The following is a 6115-nucleotide window of genomic DNA, read 5'->3' as shown; positions in this document are numbered from 1 at the left end:
TCACTAACTAGTTCATCGCTTTCCACAACGCCGAAATGTAGACCTTCAGGTTTTTGACTCAGTCTCGCCAGGATGATACTTTCAGAATTTTGAGGAATTTCGGTATCCTCGCTCACTATAACTCTTACTTGAGGTACCGATTCTTCCAAATTTAGGACAATTTCTTCATTTTCAATTAACAAAATTTTATTTTGAAGATCTATAATAAATTTGTTCTGCATAATATCCATCCCAAGAACGCATTCATCTTTAATATCGGCTACAAGGAAAATGTGTTTTATCAAGGTGTTACCAATCTGTATGATTACCGTTATCTCTCCATGCATTGGAATAGTGTGGCCTGAAGCTGTTTCAAGAACTAAGTTTGTTTTAGTGGGTTGTAGTTTCTTATTCAGAAATCCGGTTCGAATAAAGGATCTGGTTGCACCGGTATCAATAATAAATGTGCATTTTTGATTCTCAACGTAGCCCTTAAGTAATAAATTCTGTTCATTTTTATGTAAAGTATAAGTGGGAATTTGGGGGCTTTTGGGGCTTTGGGGGCCGACGCCCGCCCCTTAGTGTCGACTTTTATTCGTTTCCCTGGCTATTGTTTGCGTATCTGTGGTCAGTTGTGGGAGATCGATTTCTTAGAGACCTATCTCTACTAGTATTTCTAATAGGACTATGTGATGGGCTTCTGGATGTCGATCTAGGCGACCTTCTAGCCTCATTCTTTGGATGTTCTCGCCTTGTTTGGGATCGGCTTCTGCAATTGTTTTGAAAATGTCCTATTCTCCCGCAATTAAAACATCTTCTGTTTTCATTTCGAGGCTTTTGTTTAAGATTTTGCAGTATGTTTAAAATTTGGGATAAAATAGGTTGTTGGTTATCTGCGGTTATGATTTCTTCATTTTTTTGAAATCTTATTTCTCTTAATTTTGGGCGAGATTTGGAAATGCTTTTTGCCGCTTCATACTCCTGCGCTGAGACTAGTGCTCCATTTAGCGATTTGTGATGTTGTAATCGGAGAGCTTGTTACATTTCAACATTCTGTAGTTCATCTATGAATGCCTGTATTCCAATTTGTTCCAGAAAATCTTTAGGTGCCTGAGGGTATGCCAAGTGCAATAGTCTTTTAATGTCGGCTTCAAATTCTTGCAGGCTTTCGTTATGTTTTTGATATCGAATTTTTAGCTGACTTTGGAAAACCTGCTTTAGATGCTGTTGGCCATATCTTATCTCTAAAGCTTCAACGAGAGAGGTATAACTGGGTGCATCTTGGAGAAGGAATTGCAAAACGGTTGCTGCCTGTCCTCGAAGCGACACCACCAAAGAAGCTGCCATTTCTTTTTCATTCCAGCCATTTGCTCTAGCTGCAGCTTCAAATTGAAAACGATAAGTTTCCCATGCTGTCTGACCATCGAATGTGGGTGGTTTTGAAAATTTACTAGTTCTAATTGTACCTGGTTCAATTATGGAAAGTGATGAAGCTGTTTGTTTAGATTCGACGTTAGTTACTGAAACATTAGATAAAGAAGCTTGTGTATTAATTTTTTTTTCTAACTCAACTATTTGTATTTGTAAATTAGATTTCAAATTATTTTGTTGTTGTTCTATTTTATTTTCAAAATTGTTTTGTTTTTCTTCTAACTTATCTATTCTACTAGTGATTTGACTTATCTCTAACTGAAAATTTTCGTGAATTTTGGATAAACTATCTATGATTTCTACCTCTATTTTTTTACGCCTCTCCTTCTCCTCTTCCTCTTCTTGCCTACGCTTCTCATTTTCCGCTCTCTCTTCTTGTCTACCCCTTTCTTCATCTTCTTTCATTTTTAAAAATCATGCAGGGGGTCCGGACGTATCTATTTCTTTGTCAAACTCAGTGGATCTTGTATTTATCCTTAACAACTGCTAAATATTTCTTTATTCCACCGCTGTCACCAGTGTTACACTTCTTGAAAATTAACTTTATTCAACCCCAACAATATGACAATATCATATAACTAACTGACAACTATATAATAATTTTTTGACGTTTTAAACTTCACTATCTTTTTCGTCAATGGACTTTTCCTATGTGGGATAAATCTTTCGTAACAGTATATTTAGAAATGATGTTGGGAATAAGTAACAATATATTTAATTTAAATGTTAATTTACTGACGTTTCGATCTCTATAAAAAGAGATTGTTTTTAAATATACAAATGATAGCAATATTTATTTTTCTGTGGCTTTTTGCTTGTGGCATTCCGTATTTTTAGGAGAATGTTGGAAATAAGCCACAATACATCTATTTACATGTTTATTTTACTGACGTTTCGATCTCTATTACAGAGACTGCTTTTAAAGTTAAGAAAAAAAAAAAGAAAATAATATAAGAATATATAAATATATAGCAATAAACAAATAAAATAAATATAACTATAATTTATATCTTTGAAAACGGTCTTTGGATATAGAGATGGAAACTTCAGTAAAAACCTGCAGATAAATATATTGTGGCCTATTTTGAATAATAATATTTAAACAATATCATATAATTAACGTTGAAATAAAAGTGAGTGTACACCACTGGATTTTCATACGTCTTTCCCCACTTCTACGCCTTCAAACGATGACTCACTCTCCCAAATAGTGAAATTAGAGTTTAGTTGGATATTCGTCTCCACTCACGCTCCGACTTGTTATCCAACTAGCGGTAAAACTTCAGTTCTAGTTTGTTTTCACGACAGTGTACATCGCTTAACCAAAAATTGTATCGAGTAAACACTACGAAAAATATAATTAGGAGGAGGAAAATTGCAGCATTGGGCTTGTTATCCTTATCATTTGAAAAAAAGAAGAAACAATGTTGAATGAAGAAATTATTTGTTGATCATGTGAACTATTGTGACACGAAATTGCTCAATGTCATTGATGAGGATCATTACAAAAACTACCTCAGAATGGACAACTTCACTTTTTTGCTGTTGCTGGAAAAAAGTTGGTCTACTCATTTCCAAAAAAGATACCGTCATGCGTGAATGTGTCAGTACTGAACAACGCCTTGTAGCTACGTTACGCTTTCTGACCACTGGAAGGTCATTTGTGGATCTGAAGTTCAGCTGTAAAATATCTCCACAACTATTGGGATAGGTGATACCAGAAACTTACAGGGCTATAATAAGTTTTCGTGCAATTGAAAGTTATTTTCTATTATTTATGTGCGAACTAGGGATCTTTGCTCTGCGATGTCGGACAGACAGCACCAATTGAGATTTTGTTTGGATCTGACGTTGTAAGCAAATTGTATGCAGGAAGGGAATATCAGTTACAAAGTGATCTTGTAGTAAATTTACTATTTTAATTGGGAATGAGCCACAATATGAGTTAGAAATTTAATGTATTTGACGTTTGAACTTCCACTTCGAAAATCGTTATCAAAATATTCCGAAGTTGAAGTCGAAACGTCAAATTAATTTAATTTATAACTAATATTCAGGCTTATTTCCAATTAAAATAGTAAATTTGCATAAGATGCCATAAGAAAATAACTTCAGAACAATATAAAGAAACAGTTACTTCTAATTTTAGTACAACTATGATTTAATTTTCGTTGTTTGTTGATAATTCTTCTGTAACCAACCCGGAGTGTTGGGAATTGTACCTGTGTGGGAGTGTACCGAAATAGATCTACAGAAAGAAAAATGATTTGACCTAACAAAAAGTAGATGATGATAAAGAATCGTGTATTTTAATAGGGGTAATTTTTGTGCAATTGAAAGTTTATTTTCTATTAAATATTTGCGAACTAGGGATCTTTGCGTAAGGTAATGCATAGAAATCTCATACGTAATAAGTGCCGAAGGTCAACTGACTAAGGAAATTTTCGATCCGACCTGTGATCCTACTTCCAACTTCACCATTCACGCTCCCACTTCGTCGCCATTCGCACCTTCATGTCGTCCCTCTAGATGTTCCGACTCGTATTACTTAGTTCAGTCCATTAGTTCAACTAATCCAACCAGCCCACTTACGGTCCGATTTCAGATCCAACTGCTTAAGTTGGACCACTAGTCACACTAAAAATCGGAACATGAATGGCCTGTTTAAAATGTAAAATCATGTACATTATTGGGAGTAATATAATTTTAAAATGCCCCCTGAAATAAGAGCTACCTTATAAGACTTTGACAATAAATAATAGAGACAATCATAGACAAACTAAATAATATGACTTATGTATAAAATATATTAAGTGTATAGTTATTTTAACTTATTTACTTCTTATATATCTAATTTTTCAGACGAAGAGCTATAACTGTTAATATTCAAGTCTACAGTAATGAGCTGAATAACTTCATACGTCATACGTCGCCATGTTACCAAATCCACTGGTAACTTTAACATCTTAGAATTTATCACAATATAATGTAATCTAAATTTAAAAAACAAATTTTAATGGGTTTTTACCCACATATTTAGTGGCTCAATACATGTATACCTAGTGCACTGATGATGGAACATAAATTCCGAAAACGTTTTGTGATATAGCCCGATTGGGTATTTTAAATTATATACCTTTTATAAATGATTTTTAATAAAATTTTTTGTTATATGTTATACAGCCAAACTACATGAACTTTGATTCCAAAATAAGTATTTAGTAACAAGTTAATTAATACCTTTTAGTCCTTTTTTCCTGTTTGCTTGTATGTGTTTATTTAGTGTTTATATTATAATACCCGGAATAAACGCAAATAGTATCGCAATTCCAAATCCAATGCTGTCGGATGCGTCGATACCAATCACATAATATTTTTAGTGTCATTATGCGCTAAAAACGTTAAGGTATGGCCGCAAAACCTTCGCAACCAATGCCTACATATGGGACGTGTACGAACTCATCACTATATAGCCCCCCATAAAATTATTAGACCTTCCGAGATATAGTAAACTGATCACCGGCACCCTTTGGAGATAGGTAAACTCATCACCGCAGATAGGTAAATTCATCACCAGTATTTTTGCCCCAAGGCGCTGGTTTCTAATGCGGAAAATTGTCAGTTAAATGTTACACTTCTCGTTTTTGTGGTAATTTATTAAGTTCAGAAATTATTTTAAGCAAATTGATTTAAAATAGATATTAATATCAATTTTAAGGTGTGGCCTATTCGACGTATCTGCCAATCTAAGCGGTTTTGAGATCTGAAAATTCAGTTGCATAAGTTTTTGATAGTAACTTTACAATGAAAATATTTATGAACATGTGCTGTTTCTGTTTATATCGGAAATAGTCCTCAACTTATTAACTAATTAGAAATATATTATGACAGAATGAATCAAAATGCTTAATAGCCTAAGAAACATTATCCTATAAAAACAGGACAGGTACATGTAAACTCTGCAGTTTTATGTATACCTACCATTGTTTAGTACTGTAGAAGCGTAAATACAAAAGTGAGGATATTGAGATGAGAATGGTAAAAATGGTTGGAAAAAGGGGAATGAAAACATTCGCATGGATTTGTGGTGAAATTTGTGGTAAACCATGGAGTTAGAGGGAAAAGAGACTCATTACTTACGTAGTTCTCTACCATATAATCGGCCATTTTCATAAATAAAGGCAGGTTAGGGATATCCTCATGAAATCGTTGACAAAACAATCGCTAACTCATTCTGGGTCCAAAAATGGCCAGCCAAATAACGGGTGCAGTCACTGGCTGTTGAAATCTCCCCTCTTGTAAGTGGTTACCAAACGTAATAAGTGAAATAAACGCATAATTCGGTTCCCAGATAGTCGAACGGCAATTACGAAATTAGCCACAAGTCTTAATGGACTTAAAATGACACCAACTTCTTCGAAGCAACGAATTAATTGAGTATTGCCAATATAATAAGCTATGGATGGTAAATAATTACAAGAAAAATTTTGAAACGTACTGAAGTGTACCATCCAAGTAATATGCCCCTGCTTTAGCAAGTATCATAAATTCTCAAGAATGCCAAAAATAATATTATTTTGTTGCAAATCGTTATCCAACACAAAACATTTATCGCGGTCCGTCTTTAGATTCATCTGTTAGATTGCTTCATGCCGTTGGTACATTGTTGTCATGTGTTCTTTGAAAGAAGAAGTTGCAATCTTTT

Source organism: Diabrotica undecimpunctata, chromosome 2, assembly GCF_040954645.1.
Source record: "Diabrotica undecimpunctata isolate CICGRU chromosome 2, icDiaUnde3, whole genome shotgun sequence".
Classification (NCBI taxonomy): Eukaryota; Metazoa; Arthropoda; class Insecta; order Coleoptera; family Chrysomelidae; genus Diabrotica; species Diabrotica undecimpunctata.
Note: the sequence above shows the minus strand (reverse complement) of the source record.